The sequence below is a fragment of the Mustela nivalis genome, assembly GCF_964662115.1.
Source record: "Mustela nivalis genome assembly, chromosome: 15".
Lineage (NCBI taxonomy): Eukaryota > Metazoa > Chordata > Mammalia > Carnivora > Mustelidae > Mustela > Mustela nivalis.
In genome coordinates, this window is record NC_139034.1 from 18,213,891 (window position 1) to 18,236,082 (window position 22,192).

The following is a 22,192-nucleotide window of genomic DNA, read 5'->3' on the forward strand; positions in this document are numbered from 1 at the left end:
ATCACTCAATCAATCTCCCTCTGCATGTGCTCTGGACTGGTCATCCTCAAACTGGCTCAATGTCAAGATCAGCACCGAGTACCTCCTTCCAGGACTTGTGTGACTGTCTAATCTCTGCCATTGGATTATAAAGTTCCTCTGGGGCAGGTACCTTAGCTTATTTGTCTTGTTATTCTCTGGAATGAATACTAATTGCTGGATAAACATTTCTTATATGAATAAATGCTTAATGAAAAGGGGTAGGGGTTGAAATGTATTACATGTGGTTCTTCAAGAGGAGTTAACTATTTTTTTTCCAGTTACTGAGGCTCAGTTGACCTTTATTACCTGGAGTTCTGTTAGTCAGACTTCCAGTCAACAATATTTATGATGCTAATTGGTGTTCATAGTGATGACTCCAGGGCTGCACAAAATCTTGAACTGTCTTCTCAGTCATTTAAGAGAAGATGATATCCAGATGGTTGCTTCTAGTTAACAGATTCATTATTTATGTCATCATGGATTACCCATTTTAAAAGAATTAAAATACAATAAAAAATTTGATAACATCACACTCAACATTACTTTTCCTTTGATGATCAGCTCATTCAACGAATAATTAGCACACACTTAATATATGCAAGTTAATAGAGTTACTATGCAGGAATATTCTACTCTTGTCAATTTATGTATATATGAACTGCCTTGTGCATCAATTGTGCCAGTCAACACTTTACTGTAATTGGCATAGAGTATGATATTTAATCAATTTTTTCAGTAGACATTAAGCAAAATATGGTTCTTTAAAATAGTTTATTTTGTAGAGAAACTACTAAAAGGTTACCTATGAAGCAAAATTCTAGAAATCAAATCCAGTTCTTTGATAGGTCTTCAAAGGTACCTTAGAGCAGGTTGGCTGCCTATCTAACAGGTCACGATTCTGGACTTTGAGCCATGCTGTGTCGGTAGCTCTTCTCCCCGTGTCTGCCTTGTCTGGAGTAGATGCAATACTAGGGATGCAGGTTGAGATTGGGTGCTTTAAGCAGTGGTTCTCAAGCCTGGTTGCATGCCGGAACACCTTGGGAGTTTTAAAAACCACTGATGCCTGGTCCTAGTTACAGGGATTTTAGCTTAATTGGTCTGAGCTGTGATTTTGTGTCTCTTTAATGGATCCAGGGCCCACTGGACAGGCTTGTCAAGTCTCCCAGGTGACCCTAGCCCTAGACCCCAGGGCCACCGCTTCCTTCACGGTGTAGCTCAGGTGAGGTAGCAGCTTTCTGCTGTTGCTACTCCCTGACTTCCTCTCCATCCATGTTGGCTTCTCAGCTCTTCCATCATGCCTGTAACCAACTCTCTGCATAACATTCTCTCTGTTGTAAAATCTCAAAGTAGTTCTTCTTTTCCTTGTTCTGGTTCTCATTGGAACTTGGCCAAGACAGCTGGCAGTTAAGATAGTGAAAAGCTAATTAAGCATAGACTGGAGCAACCATGGGCAGCCAACTGTAAACCTGCCTAGGGAGCAGATGAGGCTCAGGCAAATGGCGATGGGGGAGTGGGAAGGACAGAAGTTTGGTGACCATTTCCAGAGGTCATTCATTTAGTAGCACGGACACCTTGCAGATATTCTAGAACACAAATGTCATGGGAGAATTTCATGAAATGTTCTAATTTCATTATTTTTTGTTGATATAGTGTTCTTGTCATGGGTCACACTTTCATTTGTAAAGTCTATAGGGAAGACGTGCATTTTTTACATGGTGCCTATCTATTGGTATGTATGGTTAATTAACTCTACCCTTTAAGTCCATACTAGTAAAGCTGAAGAAACCTAAATGTGAATTTCTTTTTAAATTTGTGATACACTTTTACAAAACCCTGGGATTGGCTTTTGCTTCAAATTCATGACTAACCATATGGTAGGTTTGGAAAACCTCATCCCAGTTAAAAAAAAAAAAAAAAATCAACCTCAAAAAATGCCTGTTCTTTGTTTTATGTAAGTAGGAGGAGATGCTCTGTTCTATCTTACTTAACCATCTTGTCCCATTTGAGCTCTGCTGATGACGGCCATGGAAACAAGAGGAAGCAATTCCAGTGATCAAATGAAAACCACTTGTGTCTCTTGGTTGTAAACATGAACATTCAAGGCTTACTTTCAAGGAGGTTCAAGGCTGATCATATGCAGACCCCAAGCCTTTTCTTCTCACACACACACACATACACACACACTTGCACACACTCACACATAACCCCCACACCCCCAGATGATCCTGCAGCAGCTCTCACCCAACTGTGATTTCTGAATGGACTTACTGAATTGGACTTTTTTTCTGCTCCTTTATAGATGCCTTGAGAAAGCAGTAAGTAGTGAACAACTACATTTTACACCAAATAATTGTTCGGCAAAACTAGCATTTTTGTTTTCTTAGGGACATCATTGCTATAAGCTATGAGACTGACTCTCACTGACCTAGAAATGAATAGTAACAACCAACATTTGTCAAGCCCCTTCTTTAGAGATGTGCTACTATCCCCATTTCACAGATGAGTAAACTGAGGCTTATGGAGGTTAATAACTTGCTAGCGGCTCACAGCAGCAAGGTAGAGGTTAAGAGTGGGATCAGAGCAGGCAGGGTTGCTCCAGAACTTGCACTCTGAATTTATGTTTTAAGTGGTTGGATAAATGCGGAGCTTCTTTATGCCTGAGCGAATCAGTCCTGGGGAAATTAGAGACTCAGAAAGACCCAGCAACTAATTTAAGTTATTAGTGATTATTTGAAGTTAGGTTCACATTGGTTTCCTCAAAAAGGTAGCCAACCAATTTACAAGGAGAAGAGAGACAATTGTTGACCGGGGGAGCTGCAGAAAGCTTTTAGAAGGAGAGATTGTAAATGGCAGATTTATAAGACAAATTACTTACTAGATTGACAATTAAAAGTGCATTAAACACCCAGGTCCAAACCACTAGTGGGTGGAAAACCAGAAATTACGGTTGCTATGTACGCCTGCAGTTACACAGGGCCCAGGTTGAAAAGGACCCCATGCTTGGTTTAACATTCTTCTGTGATCGTCTTGAGTTTCTTTCTTTCTTTCTTTCCTTCTTTCTTTCTTTCTTTTTAAAGATTTTATTTATTTATTTGACAGAGAGAGAGAGAGAGAGAGAGATCTCAAGTAGCCAGAGAGGCAGACAGAGAGAGAGGAGGAAGCAGGCTCCCTGCTGAGCAGAGAGCCTGATGTGGGGCTTGATCCCAGGACCTTGGGATCATGACCTGAAACGAAGGCAGAGGCTTTAACCCACTGAGCCACCCAGGCGCCCCATTGTCTTGAGTTTCTTAATCTACATTTATCTTTGAATCTGCATTTTGTGATGATGCTGATGGGTCAATGTGGTCTGCATGTTGGTGAGAGGAGCCCATGCACCTGGAGGGCTGTGGTCCAGCGCAACCCAGGGGCACACAGCAGTTGGCCCAGACCTCCTGTGCCTGCCTCTGGGCAGTTGGAGATTCCTGAGGGGGTGGCCAGGACAATACCTGGGTCCAGATGTTGTGATAGCAACAGTGACAGGGGAAGTGGCAAGTGCAACTCCTCAAGTTCAAGGAAATGTCAGAGGAAACATTGCAATAGCATTGGATACATTTGCTTGTGAAATTAACTTCAGACTTATGTGAAAGCGGTTTGTGCAAAGAACGAACTCTTTCTTTCTTTCTCTCTTTCTTTCTTTTTTTTAAATTAAAGATTTTATTTCCTTATTTGTCAGAGAGAGAGAGAGAGAGCACAAGCACGGGGAAGCCGCAAGCAGAGGGAGAAGCAGGCTTCCTAATGTAGGGAGACCAACGTAGAACCAGTTCCCAGGACTCTGGAATCATGACCTGAGCCAAAAGCAGACGATTAACTGACTGAGCCACCCAGGCATCCCAAGAGCTAAATCTTTTAGGAAAAAATTATTCTATGACAATTATCAGCTCCAGATGTAATGAAATTTATATTTTGATATCACTTATTAGAAATTTATGCCAATATAATATTTCCAAATAATCCCAACAATGTTGTCACAGCCTGTAAAATACTCTCAAAAGCTCTAATAATAGATGCATATGCAGAAAAAGCCTTCTCAAAATTAAATATGATCAAGAACTTTTTTGTAATCTTGCAAGAGCAACCAATATTGCTTTAAATCCATAGCTATTAAAAATAAAGTTGCTAGAATTATAGATTTTGATGATCCAATATATTTGCAGAAAAGCCAGAAAAAATCATCAATGTATCGCACTAATAAAATACAATCATTATCATGTTATATAAAATGATGACACCAAAACAAATTTTGCAAATTATGCAAGTTTATGTTGTTCCTCTATTGCCATTACTTCTTTTGCTCTTTCATAAGTAACAAAACGTTTTCAGGGAAAAAATGTTTATATTTTAGCACCTTTTTTTTTTTTAATTTTAAAGATTTATTTATTTATTTGACAGAGAGAGAGATCACAAGTAGGCAGAGAGGCAGGCAGAGAGAGAGAGGAGGAAGCAGGCTCCCTGCTGAGCAGAGAGCCCAATGTGGGACTCGATCCCAGGACTCTGAGATCATGACCTGAGCCTAAGGCAGCGGCTTAACCCACTGAGCCACCCAGGCGCCCTATTTTAGCACCTTTAATAGCACTTTTTCCTGCTCTTTCAACAGGGGCTTTCATTTTCATTTGGCATTGGGTTCTTTAAGTTAGGTATCCAGCCCTGCTCCCAGAAGAAGGAAATGATACTATAGAAGAAACAAGGAGGATAAGGCGCTTTAACCAAGAGTTCAAGTTTCATTTTTATCCTGATGAAAAATATAGCCCTGATGCAGAGGGAGTGGTTGTTTCAGGGTTGGGGTTGAGTGAGTGTTGACTCACCCCCCTACCCCCAAACCCCGCCACCTTAGGAGCCCTCAGGCTTCTGGTTGCCAAAGCTGCACGTTAAGTGTTGGACAGCATTACAGACAAAGACAACCAGAGGAGAATGGATTGTTTTCTTTCTTAGTTACTACTCTTGTTAAAAGCACTGTATGTTTTATGTCTATTTTTATTCTCATCTTAATTTTCCTCTCCCTACAATCCGAGCTGGTTCCAAGGAGAGAGAGAGATTGCAGAACAGTCTGGTGTCCATGACGCTGGGCCAGAGAGCTGGATGCAGGCCCAGCTTTGCCTTTTGTTGCAGTGAGACCTTTAGAAATGATTCAAGTCTTTAATTCTTCATTTTCTTGTACACGGTGGTGAAGGATACAATGACAAGTGATGCATTTTGGTGATACTGTTTTGGTCCATTGCTTTAGTGTCATGAGAGCAAATGTCAACATAGGGAAAAGGGCAAATAATATGGTAGGATTATTACAAAAATGTTTTGATCATGTAGATCCCCTGAACAAGTCTTGGGGACCTGCAGAGGTCTGCAGACCACACTTTGAGAACCACTGCTCTGTGGAATCATTTGAAAACACCAATAGTTGGACCCAAGCTCCTGTGTTCAGAGAGGACCCAGGAGCCCAGGAGAGGACAACACACAGGACAAGTCCTAAAATGAAAGATTAAGTCTTGAACCAAAATATAGAAATAAGTCAGAATAGTCAATTATGCTTTGTAAAGACTTTTGAACTAAAAACGCTAGCAAATGAATTGGAGGAGAGTAGTGGTCACTGTTGAGACCCTTCCTGACCTGGAAATTCAACTGGAAGTAATATCTTAAAAGACAGAACAAAAGAACAAGGACAAGATAATCACAAGAGGGGGAAAAAAATAGATTTTTGGCGGATGTATCTGGAAGAACTAACATGTGAGTAAAAGAAGATTTAGAAAGGAGAAAAGGAACAGATGGAGAAGAGGCAATAATTAAACTAATGAAAGAAGAAAATGTCCTCAAGATTAAGAGAGACCTGAATGTGCAGACTGAAACTATTCAGAGTTCCAAGCAGAAGGGATGAGGGGGGGGAAAAAGTCACCAAAGCTAGTCTGGAAAATCCTTAAACTCCAAGAATGGAGAGAAACCATTACAAACTTCCAGACAGAAATAACTGGTTGCTTAAAGAATCAATGCCATTTGATATTTCATCTGCAACACCTTAACTAGAGAATATGGGCCGCCTCTGCCCAGTGAGAGAGGGAACTACCACCTTCCTCACTGACCGTGTCAGTCACCTTTTAGGATGGAGGCACAGTCGGGTGTCCTGTGATCCAGAGAGTGTATCACTTGTGTACTTGGGACTCTAGAAGAAACTTCTAGGGAAGGGCATAGCAGGCAAACCTCCACCCACTACCCTTGGCACCCCTGCAGGCACAAGAACATGAGGGGGAAGAGAAGCCACCATTAGCAATGCACATGTAATGTGATCCAAATGGACAACAAGAGACCAGGGCTGTATACTAGCAACCCCAGATAAGAAGTATTAAAATAGAAAGGAACTATGTAAGGGTAATTCTAAGAATAATCTGGAACTAAAAGTGCTGAACTATTTCAGGGAAATCTAGGAGGTAGGGGTGAAAGAAGAGAAAAGCAATGAGGCAGAGCATTAGGAAGATTTTATCTTGGTCTGCATGAGGGCAGAGTTGAGATCTAGTGATCACGTTTGAGAAGACTAATCCTATTGAAATAGACTATCTTGGTGAAAGGATAAATTATAGCTTTTTTTTTTTAAATAAAGAAAATGACAGAAATGTATGTTTTGTTATGAGCTCCTAGAGAGGGGAAGCAAACACTTATGAAATAAAGTTACAGAAGGACAACAATTTAACAACAAAATGAAAAAGACAATGAGAAGAAATTTATGCAAACCAACAAAAAAAAATAGCAAAAGGAAAAAGAGACAACAAAGTAAACCAAATGGAATACAGAGAAAGCATAAAATGGAAGGAATAAAAGAACCACAAAAAGCACCTCGAGGTCATACAAAACAAGAGAAACACTCACAGCAGGAGAAGCTTGAGGGACAGGACAACTATATGAAACATGATATCCTGAAAAGAAAAGAGACATTCTGTAAAAACAAAGAAAATCTCCTCTTTTAGTGTCAAGAAAAAGAGGAATTCCAGGCCACTGCACATCTGACAAAGCCACAGACTGGGATTGCAGTTGGGCATCTGACTGTAACTTTACATATAAACTCATTGGCTCTTGGGAGCCAGGACACTTCTTTTTCCATCAGTCTTTCAACTCAGCTGTTTGTCTTGCATTTTGCTTCATCATCCTTTGACGCGGCAGCCTGGGTTTCCAACCACATAGTGGAAGTGCCTGTGACACTTCCAGAATTCATACCTTCTCTGAGGAATAGATCATTCATTCATTCTTTCATTCATCTAAGAAATACTACCTGCCTACTCGTGCCCAGTGCTCTAGCATGTTCAACTATGCTTTGAGGATCAGATAAAGCAGATGTTATTTCATCCTCACAGAGCTTGATAGATAGTAGGAGAGAAAGACGTTACTCTATTATTTATACAAATCACCCTATACTTACAGATGAGGCAAGTGCAAAGGAGAAAAAGTACTGTGTGTTGTTCACTGTTTCCCCAACTTAGTTTAAGGTATGAAGGAGGGCTTCCTGGGGGAAGTGACATGAGGTTGAGACCTAAGTGTAGATAAGAGTTCCCTAACCACTGGGGATGGGTGTGGTGAAAACCACTACAGAAATGTCTGGAGATGGGCAAGGGGAGAGAGGTGGAAAGTGGACCTATGTATCCTAAGCCTGTTGCTAGGGTCTACTATGAGGGGCATTCAAAATTTTTCTTTTTATTCAATATAAATCTATTTATTCACTGACTCCTAAAGGACATGCACTTTTTGTAACATCCATGCAATATTTACAAACATAGTTGATCATGTACTTGACCACACAGAAAACCTTAATCTCAGGAAGGGAATTTGGAAGCCTAAAAACCACTGATGATACCCTAGGAAAATGTAAATTATTAAAATTGAATGAAGAAGTAGAAACCTGGACTAGACTGAGCAGCATAGAAGAGAATGATAAAAGTGATTAAAAATGTATTATTGAAGAGGCTAACAGAATTTGATGATTTCATAGCTGAACACTAACTGTAAAGGGCAAGCATTTCTGATGTATATTAAGACTATAGCTGAGAACAAATTGTCATTGTCTTTCTGAAAGAAATCCTGTTACTGTAACCTGATAAAGATACTACAAAAAGATTGATGTCGTATTGGACTCAAACTACCTAGTAGTTTTAAATGTGATAGTAGCTACAATAATCCAACAATGTGTCAACAGACTAAGAAACTATGGCCAAGTAGAGTGTATTACAAGAATACAAAGTTGTGTAGGTATCAGGAGATCAAGCAATGTAATTCATTACATCAACGTATTAAAGTTGAGGAAAAAGTGAACCTGCTGAAATATATATATAAATAAATATATGCTGAAAAGCCATTTTGATAAACATTCAGCAGCTATCCTTAATAGTAAGTTTAAGAATATATGTACGTGAGGAAACTTTGTAAGTATGATAGAGACTACAAAACATTAGTAAACATTATCCTAACTAGCAAAACACTAAGAGCACTTTAGTTATGATCAGGGACTAGATAAGACTGCTTGCTTTTGTCATTATTATTCAACATTGTCTTAGAGGTTCTAACAAATGCAGTAAGAAAAGACAGTAAAATAATTTGCATCAATGTTAGAAAAGAAAGGATAAAACTTTCTCTTCTTGTCAATAATATTATATTCCTGGAAAACCCAAGAGACTTAAGAAAAAAGCACTTGAATTGGTAAGATAGAGAGATAGAAAAATATATATAACAATAAATATCACAAATCACCTAAATGTGAAAATGGGAAAATTTAATTTGTGGTTACAATAAAATGCCAAGCAATACTATGTGAAGAAAAGTATAAAATCCTAAAAACAAGACTCAGACAAATGGAAAATCATACTAAGTTCCTACATATATACTGAGTTCTTAGATGTATAAACTGAAGATAATTAAAATGTTAGCTCTCCCCAAATTCACTATATACATGTATATATAATATTTATACATACATCAATAATGATACATGTTACAATTTCAATTAGAATTATATCACTTAAAAATAATACAAAATGTTCCTAAAGCTTATTTGTGAGGGGGAAGCCCAAGAATAAAATGTATAAAACAAAAACTAGTGAGTTCGGATCTTATAATATAGTATGTAGCCACTATAATTAAATAAATAGGAATTGTTCTTTAAATTAAATAAATAAATAAATAAATAATGGAAATCTAGACTCCAAAATACATGCTATTTTAATCTAAATCGTGAAGTTGACATTTCAAAATCAGTGCGAGAAGGAAGGTGCAGGCTCAATTGGCTATCTGTCTAGAAGAAAATAGAAATGTACATTTTCTTTCAGCATTTATATAAATAAATTCCAGAAAACTGAAAACTCCAAACTAAAGAATTAGTTACAAAGATAATCGATGAGTAGATAAATGAATTATCTATATAATATGAGAAAATCTAAGATCCTTTACATACAATTTAGGATTTGCAGAGACCGTTCTCACCCAAGACAAGAAACCAACAGCAACAGAAGATTTAAACAGGGTCACTAAGGAATTACAGAGGTAAAAATACATTTGCATCACAGACAACAGATACACAGTCAATATCTTTAAAATACCAAGAGTCCTCACTAATGGGCAAGAGAAAATAAAAATAGGTATGAAATGGATAATTTACTCCAATAATTTACCCCATGATCATTAACCCCAATTGGCATTTACCCCAATATTGCATAATGGCCATAAAATATAGATATTTAAAGTCATCTGTAAACAAAGAAATGCAAATTCAAGCAACAATGCAATAGCCCTTTATAAGCATGTAATTAACAAATACAATAGAATGACAACACCCTTATTCTCTTCAGAGGAAAAGGTTCTATTCTACTTTGCAAATGAAATATGAATTGTCGCAGTCCTTTTTAACTGCAGTATGGCACTATCTTCTAAAAACAAAAATTCACATACACTTCAATCCACCAATCTCATTCCTGAGAAACTATTCCAAAGAAATAAAAATATATTACTGCAATAATATGATTTTATAAGAATAGATATATCACGTTTATTACAGCATTATTCATACAGTTAATATCCTGAAACAACGTGCACCCTCATAAGTGGAGGAATGGCTGAATAAATCTTTAAAATAAAAAGATTTTAAAGGTCGTTAAACATCATGCAGCCATTAAAAAGAAGGCATTGTAGCAAAATCAGCTGACTTGGTTAAGATTTCTATGAAGAATTATCGTGTGAGAAAATCTAGCTGCAGAAATGTATTAACGCTGCATTTCTGTAAATAATACTAATAAGCAATGACCAGAGTATGTCATTTCTAAGTATATGTTCGTGAATGTGTGTATTTGTTTGCAACTGCTAGCTTGTTAACACATAACAATTAGTGTGGTTTGGGGAGGAAGGAGGGAGGAGAGAGAAAAGAGAAAAGGAAGGAGGGACCCAAACTATTTAAAAAGCCAGCATGATCCTTATTTATGTTCACTTTGTGGAATAAAAACAAGTAAAAGACTGCTGGGCTACCAATAGGCAAGCTTCCAGTCACTTTTTCACAAGACCTGACTTTTCTACCTTATTGTTCCTGTGGCTACTATTCTGTTAGCAATTATGCCACACTTGGCACACTGGGGAGCGTTCTTTTCATCTTGCCAGCCTATGAAATAAACAGACACTCTGTTTCTTCATCACTCCATTTGTCAGTTGGTGTTTGTGCCCATAAAAAGACAGAACATGGCGCAACCGTTTAGCCACACTTGACAGTTTCACGTAGCTGCCAATTGGTGTACCAGCTCCATACTTTAAATATTTTAATTAAACAAAAAATAGAAATCTATACAAGTGAATTTCTGAATAGCTCCATTTCTCTCAAATCCTGGAGTTAGAGTGCCTTAGGAAGAGGAGCAGGAATCCAAGCCCGTAAAAGGCTTTGCATAATAATTCTTGACTCTGGAAAAGCCTGCAAAACCATGAGAGCCAATCTTCTAGGCCAGCTTCTCATTTGGGAAATAAGGAGTGGCTTCAGGGGGGAGTAACTGACTTGCCTAGTCTTCCTCAACTGCAGTCCCGCGCTCTTTCCCCTGATTTTCTCCTTCTCCTTGGCTTATTCCTTCTTTTCCAGGGCCATCATTGGCCTGGTTTCCTTCACTTTTGACTTAGGATCCCTTTGAAGACCTACCAGCTCTCCTTATCCATGGATCACATAGTCAGTTTAAACCCACTGTTAACTAACCTTTATAGCCAGTGTCCCTTTTCAATGACCCTTGATACAGATCTGAGCGGAAATGTGGTGCTCTCAAGGCTCAGTAGGTAGGAAAGATCCAGCCCAAAAGACTCATTCTTTTCTCTTCCTAGGGAGTGCTGTGCTCTTACCTCCTACAAATGCTCTCCTGCAAACTCCTCTCAAAGCCCCCATTTGCCTGACTCTAGTGTTGCTACGGAGCCTCCTGAGAGGAATTTTTTTTGTTTTTTGTTTTGTTTGGTTGTTTTTTTTGTTCGTTTGCTTGTTTTTGTTTTGTTTGGGGTTTTTTTTTGGTGTGTGTGTGTGTGTGTGTGTTAGAAGGAGAAAACAATTCATGGCATTACTTTGGTACTCATGCTTAGGTAGAGGTTTAAATTGGAATATCTGAACAAACCTTTCATAGCTTGTCCTCCAAAAAACAAAACAGGCTTTAGGAAATTCCAGGTTTCTCAGAAACTGCACTTAACATGCCACTAAGAACTGTTCTGTTCCTGTAGTGACGGACAGTTATGGAAAAGTCATTTTTGGGAGAAAGGCCATGTTAAATGGTAAGAACAAGAGACGTCCTGGTGAGTTTTGCTACTTTGCATGTCGCCCTACTTGATCGAAATTTCAGGGAGGTCCAAATACTAGTAAGAGGAATGGCTACCAGGCACCTGAGTGGCTCAGTGGGTTAAAGCCTCTGCCTTTGGCTCAGATCATGATCCCAGGGTCCTGGGATGGAGCCCCACATCGGGCTCTCTGCTCAGCAGGGAGCCTGCTTCTCTCTCTCTCTCTCTCTCTCTGCGTGCCTCTCTGTCTACTTGTGATCTCTCTCTATCAAAAAAATAAATAGATCTTAAAAAAAAAAAAGGAATGGCTACCACAGTTTCGATTTGCCTAGCAGGGCCCTGAGCACCAGTTCTTTGAAAACAGCTGGATTTCGAGGCTGTGGCTATGAAGGGGACTCGGTAAGTCCTTTGCAGCCCCCAGATGGCCACTCTTGAGGACTCTATCTGAAGTGATGAGTTCTTGTTTTTGAGAATGTCTCACCATGCAAATGTCTCTCATGATTGGAAATAGTAATTCCTTTTTTTTTTAAAAGATGTTATTTATTTATTTGAGAGAAAGAGAGACAGAGAGAGCTAGCACAAGCAAGAGTGGCAGGCACAGGGAGAGGGAGAAGCAGACTCCCCACTGAGCAGAGTTCAAGGCTGGACTCAATCCTAGGACCCCAAGATCATGTCCTGAGCAAGATGCTCCACCCACAGAGCCACCAGGGTGTCCCTGGCAATGTACTTCTTTAAAACTCTTATGACTCACTAAGGCATTGCCTGGTGACATGGAGGGTGTTTGCTTGATGGCTCAAGGAGGCCCTAGGTGTTGAGGAGCAGGGACAGCACTCCCTTCTCCATGACTGGAAGCCCCTGTGAGGCTTTTTCCACTCTCATTTTTCACAATCCCTCCTCCCTGCGTCTACATGCGCTGCTCTGCTCTGAGGACTAAAACCAGCTTTCAACCCCCACAGGCACATATCTCCCTAAGCGCCTCCCTGGCGTGGGAGCAAACTCCTCCTCAGAGGCCGGCCAGTGAACACAGAGTAGAACTGAGGGAAACAGGGCAATGGGATGCTCATGGCCTCCGTCTTCCCAGGGAGAGAAACACACTGGAAGCCCACTGCCCAGATTCTCTGTTCCTAGGCATACCTCGATGGGCCTCCCCGGTATTCACCTCTGAGACTTTCTTTCTTGTAGTTCCACCACCGACAAATGCACACCTGGGCAGAACATTCCTTCTGGTTTCATGGAATCAGCTTCTGGTCCCTTGGAACTGGGAGCTGTTTTTATATCATTTTAAGGTGATTATTCTTTTCTGCTTGATCCCCCCCCCCCAACCCACACCCTCAGTTATGCCTTGCAAAGGTTTACCCCCTTTCATGCCCAAGTTTGAGGGTTTCCCCAGTAGAGACCATCTCCATCTCCCCAGTACGCCAGTACAGACCCTCCCCATTGCCCCAGTACTGGCCAGTGTCTCCAGCTAGGAAAGAATGCATTTGACTTTCTTTTCTCCTGTTCTCTTCCTAGGGACAATGAGGGCCCTTGAAGATGTATTCATTGTACACATTTCTATTCCTCACTCAGGCTGGAATCTGAAAAAGAAAAGAGCACAGGTAAAGCAGAAGGCACAGCCCAAGGGCATTGCAGATTGGGGTCTAGGGAGAAAGTATAGAAATACGCTCTCTGTCCCACCTTCTTCAAGAGCAAGAGCGAGTTAGAACTTGGAATTGTTCTACCTCGTTTTGGGCATTATCCCTGGGATTATTTAAACTGTGGATTTGAAATAATCAACAGCAGCAGAGTGATTACAAAAATCAAACCAGAACTTGAGTTAATTGGATTCTATCATTTCTTCTGATCACTTGGCAATTCTATTTTTGCTTGAAGTTGAAAACAGTGAACAACACTTAAAGCCAAGTGACATCATACCCATGAAGCAGGCTCTCATCCAAAAGATGGACAATCAGAATGGTTGATGAGCTTGAGGAGAAACTGGCAGCCTCGCGCTTTGTTGTGGGCAGGGTAAAACAGTGTGGCCGTGAAAGACCCCCCCTCGTCATTAAGTAATTAACTGCTCTTTTGTTGTGTAAAAGTACCCCTCCTCCCCTTGCAATGAAAAGACCCTTCCCCCAGGGTTGAATTCAATGTAACTGCTCTTTTGCCTTTCTGTAACTCGCTTGGCTTTTAGGGCATGACACTTGACTCCTGTTTAAACGAGATACCCTCTCCTAATAGCCAGGGCATGGTCTCGTAGGCAAGGGGGCTGCATGGTCACATAGATAGGATGTCTTTCTGCTGAGTAATAAGGTCAAACTTCCCCTCTTTGTTTCCCCTTCCCGCCTTTCTCTTCGCGCGAGGGGGGTCTTCCAGGGCCAATCCACTAACACCAAGTATGCCTTTTTCAAAAGTTCAAACTGTCCACCAATCAGTTGCGCCCCATCCAGAACTTGTTTGTACCTGTCTATAAAAACCCGGCACCACCCTAGCCGGGTGTGCTCAGCTAGCAGGAGCTGCTGACCACCCGCAGGCGCGCGCTGACCACCCGCAGGCGCCTGCGTAACAATAAAGAACCTCTTGCTGATTGCATCCTGTGGCAGTGTTGGATTCTTGGGTAAGGGGATCCGCGGGTCTTTCAGCCGCTTTTGGAAAATAGTTGGCATTTCCCTTAAAAGTTAGATAAATAATGTACCAGATGGCATAGGAATTCTGCGGCGAGGTGTCTGTCCGAGAGAAATAATAACCTATCCTTGCACTTCTTCTGTAATTTCTGCCATTGTCCATTTGTGAGAAGCAGGTCTCTAAATACAGACCATGTGCCAGGAGAGGAGAATTAAACTCTATGTCTTGAAGGGAAGAGTATCAAATAATTTGCGGACAAATTTTAAAACCACTCTCATCACCAAATTTTGTTCTACATTTTTTAGGAGGGAGATGTTTATGGTTGGAAAGATGAGGACGCTCTAAGGAAGGAATCGAGTTGCTTTCCTTTGTCTTGTATTGACCTTACACCACTGATATCAAGCAGAGACCAAGCCCTTCCTTTTCTCTTTTGCACAACATCTGCCTTTTGAAAGTCTTTATTTTATTATTGTTTTTTCTTTTTTTACTGCCCTCTACACATTTTGAAAATCTCAGTACATTCTGGGTTTCAGACTCCCTGCCATGAGTCTTGGGATTATGCCTATATGTCGAATCTGCTCTTGGTTATTTTGCCTTCTGCCTAGGAAATAGATATTATTATCTGCGAGGACCCCAGGAACACTGAAATCCCCATCATCTCTTACCGATCCCTCCAACCAGGCTCTGGAGGCTCTGTGTGCTGAGGAACAATGGCAGAAGGGACTCCAAAGCCGTCTTTATTAGTGGCTCTGAGAATGTTCAAGATCGGTAGTAAAGGACAAGGACTCTCCTTTGTCTCGGAATCTGAATCTTTACCAGGCATGTCCAGGCATGTCCCATTTGTGGGTTGGGCTGAGCTTCCCTGCCCAGCTGGATATTCAGAAAAGAGGGTACACGGGATGTGAACTGCCTGACAATGCTGGCACCATGCACATCCAAACAAGGTGGTGGACCTCGAGGAATCGCAGCAGAATCTGCCCTCCACCAGCCAGGACCACAAAGGCCTGGGCAGACATTGACTGGCTGGAGAAGGAAGGGACCCTGTCTCCTCCCGTCCCCCTCCCCCGTCCACCCTAGTATGTGCCCTGGCCTTGTTAAAACCTGGCTTCTCTGGAGGGTTGGGTGTGCAGCTTTGCCGTCTTTCTGTCTTTCGGTCTTCTTCACTATGGAGATTATTTGCAGTTATATTCAAAGTGCTGTTCCTCAGAAAACCCGTTTGGCCTGCTCCCGCCCTGGCCAGCTGTCGCGAGCGTGCTACAAAGGTGCACATGCAGGGCTGTGTCTTTCCACAATGTCAGCTCTACTCAGTCATAAAGCAAGGTGAACATAACGACAAAGTAGGTTCAGGATTCTAAACTCAGCCTACTGTGTGTCTAACTTGACTTCTTCCAAGTCACACACACGACAAGCCAGAGAAAGGAGTGGGTAGTTAAGGAAACAAATGCGAAGACAGCCCAAACCCCATTGAGGTAAGACCCTGTCTGGTTCGGGTCAGCTCTCCGCATTGCCTGCTTCTGACATTCAGGCTGTGAAGGATCTTGGTTCTGTTCTGAGATCCACTGGGCAGAAGCTTCGGCGGCAGCTGCCTTTTTGAAGGGGTCAGGCTTTGACCGGTCAGTGTCTGAGGAGTCAACAGTCTGCTGAAAAAAAAAAAAAAAGAGGGGGGTTTAAAGGGGTTTACTCAGCCTTGGGCCTTTGCAGACCTCTTGTTTCTGCTGGTTATCAGTTTGAATGCATCTTCGGCCAGTGCTGGTCTTAGCTCACTGCCCTTGCTTGACACAGGCCGCTGCTTGCTATGAGTGATTCCATCTCTACACCAGCCGAACGTCCGGACTTCATCATCCCTGTTGCAGAGGAACCCTCCTTCTCATTAAGGGACACGGTCAGGCAAAGATCAGATGGCCTGGATTTGAAATCCAGTCCTCGTTCGGTGATGTCAGGAAAGTCACTTGGCCCTTCCGTGCTTCAACTTCATCTTTTTAAGAAGTAGAAATATCGTATCTGTTGATATTGATTGATTTTAAGAAGTAGAAATATCGTATTGTTGCGAGGATCAATCTGTAAATTCCACGTCCATCTGTACATACATGTGAATGTGTATGATGTTTCCTTGGCAAACCTCAGGGCGCACAGTTGTTGCGGGCCTCTCACGTCTTCCTGGGCCGGGGGTTTGATGCCATGCGTGGGCGGTGATGATCGGAGGCAGGGAGAGAAAGACCACACAGTGTTCTGGGGATCTGAAAGTTCCCCCACTGTTTATACTTTGAGGTCTGAAGTTCCAGTTTGCGAGTAATGCCCTGCTGTTAGGCTTCACAAGTGTTATTCTCCACTTGGAGAATGTTCTCGTGAACTGCCGTGCCTGCTTGCTGCTCGGTGGGGTTTTCTTTTATTCGAGTAGGGCAACGAGTTCTCTCCAGCCTTGGATCCCTCTGCTGGCCTTAGCCCTGTCCTGAGACTTAACTGCCGCGGGGAGGTCTTCTTCTAGATCAGTACCACTCACAGGGTCACCTTGAACGCCCTGTCTCCAATCTCTGCATAACATCTTGACACTGGAATGTGGGAACAAGAGGAGCGGTTTGTTCTTGAACTCCCAAATCCTTGAACAGAACTCACAAAGTATTCCTCCGTTGTCTTCTCAGGGAAAAACTGCCCTTCTTATTCTTCTTCAGCTCCCTGAGGCGACAGTTGTTGCAGTGCGTACAATAGTTTAAAAATCCCTTCATTTAATGTGAAAGAGTGCGCTTATCATCGGAACCCTGAGGGTCATCTACTCAGCAGGACAGTGGGGGAGTGGGGCTTTGTTAAATATGCCTGTGGGGCTTTCTGGGGAAGATAAGGACAGACACACAGGCTCCTGCCAAGTGAGCCATGCAGGCAGATCGCGCTGTCGGGTTTTCTTGAAATGCTGTGTCTCTGGTTTGAGGTTTCCGTTGAGCCCGTTGATAGTGTTGCTGCTTTGTGCAAATACTGTTGGTTTTATATTGGACCCATTGCAGGCTGATGGAAAGCTAAGAAGAAATTTGCTATCCTTTGCCCCTTGCAAGTTGCTTTGGAGTTGAACATTCTTGTTTCACACGGTTTCTAGAATAGAGGCACTGCTCTGGAATGTGTTCCTTTTGCTTGGTGTGCAGAGGGCGGTTCCAGCAGATCCGAGGGATGGATCGGGTCATCCCTAGTGGCCGTCCTCCAGAGAGCATAGTTAGTTTCAGATGACTGGGTAGTTTGATTTTTCCAAAATTCTTTGAATCGCACATCTCCATGGAAGGCAGCATGCTCTATCTGGGGCTGGAAGAGAGTTAACAGTCATGCCTGTTTCCTTTTTATTTTCCCCTTAAGAGGAGGAGCAACCGAGAAACTGAAGGATCGTGAGGAAAACCAAGGAATACTCCCCAATCCAGCTGTCTGACTTATTTTTTTAGCAGTACTCCCCACTTGGGCACGTCATTACTTGATGTCATCAACTCTTATAGTGTGCAGCATGTCTAACCTCCTGTTGTCCCACCAGCCCCGGGAAGGGCTCTTCCCCTTGGCTGACCATCTAACATGAGATATGGCCATTCCCTTGGGTCCCCCTTGGGCACAAAGTTCCTGATCAGGCTGTGCATTGAATTTTAGACAACATGGACACCCTGGACCATCTTTTGAGAGTTCTTCAGAAAATGCCCGAGGAACTTAGAAACCAAAAGCACTGGGGATTTTCAGAGAGTAAGAATCAGGTTTAGATAGCTTTTAAGTGGTGTAAGGGGAGAGGGATAAGGTGGTTGGGAAGGGTCAGGTGGGAGGAGGCTGCCAAGAAGAGCCCTTCTGAATTCAAGGCAAGCCCCAGACCACCAACCCCCCAAGGTCCAAGAAAGGTGCAGTGCCTCAGCTTCCCAGAGAAGTAGAGACCATGCAGGAGAGCAATGCTCCTTCCCATCCCGGTCAACAATGCTCCTGCCCATCCCTTGGACCACAAGACCAGGCGGACTATCAGGCTTAGGTTTCATTTTATATGGCAGTGTAGTTTCAGGCTCTTCCAGACTTCAAAAAATAGCTCACACCAACCTGTGATGTCTGAAATCTATGTGCCCTCTGATTCCCAATAAAGATGTAAAAGGTTTAATTATGCAAATCTATGGTGGAGGAGCTCTGTCTGGAAACTCATTCATATTAAAATGTCATCAATCAGCTTTGCAGCAGGGAGGATGACAGATGCAAAGGGGGTGCTGAAGGCCAGCTGCAGCAAGGTGGCACTAGAGCCTGGAAGTGAGGGCGGGCACAGGAGAGGGAAGGCCTTGAAGCCCCATTACAGGGCTGGCTGGCTCTTCCGCCATGCCCATCGGAGTCAACATGGTGGTGTTTCTTCTCAGATAACCCAGATTGAGGACAGTGAATCAGTGGAGTTCTAATGTGTGATTATTGTCTGGAGCCCAGAAAGTTGAGTCCTGCCCTATGAGGAATAGATGGAACTGGATCTTCGGTGAGGCGAACTGGTACTCAGTGCTTTCACCACTCAGTACTAGCTCACCATGTTACGAAGAGTCCGGGGCAAGGGTCTTAGAGAGAGGTGGGCTTGGGCTCAGGAAAGCCCTTCCTCGCTGGTGAATATGTTCACTTGTGCCAGAGCAGAGGCTCAGCCGGTGAGGGTGAAGCCCAGTAGGCTGGAGAGTTGTGGTCTCTAAGGTCAGGCTTGGGTCAGTAGGCTAGAAGATGAACCACTTTCAGGTGCAGCTTTAATTATCCCATTTTTGAACTTCTCCCTAATATACTGGTTGAGCCTTACTGCAGGTGACATCCTGGTGTCATCCAGGTGTGCTGTGAGGATTTACAGAGGAACTGGGGGTGGCTTCCTACAGAGGTATCAAGTGGAGAACTGGGTCTCCCCCCCACCTATGAGGATCTGCATAGGTCAATGTGATAAGAGCAGAAAGGGAATGTGTGGAGCCCAACAGAGAGCTGATGAGGTCATTGTCAGCAGGGATGGCTAGTGTGTGGGGTGTGATGAGGCCATTGAAATGAAGAACACACTGGAGACCTGGGTTCTGGAACCCCCTGAAGTACCAGGGGACCTTTGAGACATGCTAATATCTGGAAGCCAGAACAGCAGGGCACTTGATCATTTAGGCATAAGAAGAGAACGTTACCATCAGGGACATGAAAATTGCTGAGGTCTGGGTGTCCCTGCTCGCCCTGCTTTCTGACCGGCTTGGAAGACACAATCATTATGGATGAGCAAGTGTCATTCTTGGGGGATTCGTTTCTCTGGTGTTGCTGTACTTCTTTTTTATCACAGGAAATAGTTCTCTGCAAATTGATTAATTAATTCATCATTCCCATCACTGTACTTAAGAAACTCTAGTGGAACTGGAGAGAAAAATGGCCAGGGTATCAGCTGGAGCAGTTGGCCACCCAGCCCTCCATCAGTAGGGTTTTTCCCGACTACCTAATCTATCTTCAACCTCTGTTTTTATTTTTCTCTGTAGAGTTTACCTGGCCAATTACTTATCTTGTTTCTTGGCTATTTTTCCCACTGGACAGTAAACACCACAAGGACAGGGATTTTTGTGTTTTTTGTTCACTGATTTTATTCACTCTTTCATTTACTTAAAGCCTAGTCAGTATCTGGCACATAATGAGTGCTCTGTACCTGTTTATTGAATGAATGAACTAATCAAACTTATTTGCTGTCAGCAGGTGGTTAGCATTTGCTAATTTCAAAACAGCCACATTTAACTTCTTGGGGAACCAGTGAATTCTCTAATCTTTGTTTTCTTAGAGAGGTGAAGTAGTCAAAGCATAAAATGCAAGTTATTTCATCAGCTTTGGAAAACTTTACACACTCTCCCTGGGTTATGATTTCCAAGTCTGTGGCTTCTGTCATCTTGATGTCGAGGTTTTATATGCCCACTTCATTCTAACAATATTTGTGACTTGATGTAGCAGAAAGTCTAAGATCTGGAGTTTCAAAGGGAGGCAAGACATGGTCCTTGCCCTCAAGAGTTTCTCACCTAGTGGTAGAGTTAGATTTATTACTAAATAATGAACTGCAATGTGATTCATGCAATAAGAGAAATATGGAAAGAAGCAGGTGGATTTGAGAGGGATGGTGAGGAAAGTCCATGCCCGAATAGGGCTTTGAAGAATAAATAGGCTACCACATGACCAACAAGATAGAGAGAAGGTCAATGCAAAGTCACAGAGCTGTGAAACAGTGATCCATATCACTGGGCCATGAAGTGTATAGTCCGAAGAGGCAGGAATGACAAAACAGAAGAGACTTAAGGGAACACAACTTTAGCTTGAGTTTCAGACCTTGTGTGTCTAGCTGGCTGCTTGGGACCTCCACCTAGATGTTTTCCAGCCATTGCAAGCTCTATGTGATCAGAGCCCAGCTGACCGCCCTTTCCAGCCTGGTTCCCTTCTGGCCCTGCTCCCATCTGAAACCAGCTCCTCCTCTGCTTTCTCCCTGTTTCAGCTAAAGGACTCACCATGCACAGTAAGCTCCTTATACCAGTTCTCGACATCTTCAGGTCATACAGCACCTAGGCGGATCTGGAGCTCCCTGTGTCTGGGCATTCTGGTTTGAAAGTGTCTTCTCTGAAGTTGTCAGATGAATACTAAATTTACATAGATAACCACACATGTAATAGGAAAGAGGGGGAAGCCACATGTCCCAGAATGAAAGGGAAGGCAAGTTATGACGGGGTAGTATCAGCTCAGGAAGGCCGGTGGTATCCATCACTTTATTTATTTCTATCTCTGTAAAAACCACAGGGGAGAGGAAAAGGCAAAGATGTGGGTGTCGTCATACCCTTGCTTCTGCATATAGGGATACGCCAATTCTCTTTTAGCCCATTCTGAGTCTTTGCCATCAAAACAAAGGTGAATTCACTTCTCTACTTTTTGGCTCAATAGATAATGTCCCAAACCCCTGCTGCAACTTAAAAATGCCTGGCTTGTGGCCATGCAGCTTCATCTCCTGCCCCACTCACTCCCATCCTCTGTACCCTTTGACACTCTGCTTTAGCCACACCGAATCACCACCTGATGCTCAAACCCATCTTTTACCATCACATTGTAGGTTTCCCCTCTGCTGGTCTCTCAGTCATTCTCCCCAAGTCCCTGGGGGCTCACCACCCCCTCTGGGCTTCATAGGTCCCACAGTAACTTACTACTGGGTATATATGTATTGTATATATGTATTCCTCCTCATTACTTGCAGATTCTGTATTTGTGAACTTGCCGACTTTCTAAAACTTATTTGTAATCCCCAGGTCAATACTTACTATTCTTTCCAGGTCATTCTTGGATATGGGCAGAATGGCACAAAACAGGAGTCCCTGATGTTCATGTACATTCTCAGCTGAGATCAAGCAAATGTGACCTCTGCCTTCCTGCTTCAGACCTCAGACCGTAAAGAAGGATCCTATTCATGATGCATTTAATACCACATTTTCGTTTTCCATTTTGTGCTTTTTATCAGTGATTTTGCTGTTTCAAATGGCCCTCAGGTATAGTGTTGAGTGCTGTCTAGTATTCTTTGGAATACTCTTATGGATGAAATACATATGTTAGATAAGCTTTGTTTAGCTATGAGTTTTAGTGCTGTTGGCTGTGAGTTCAATTTTAATGAATCAGCAGTGTGGTACATCTAGAAAAATGAAGGGGGAATGCATTGATCTGTACGTGAGGCTAATCTGGAAAGTAATACAGATGATGCATGACGAAGCTGTGAAAAGGATGGAAAAAAGCTAAATTTGTGGATTCATGAGATGACGGCCCATAGAAAAGGGGTATTAAA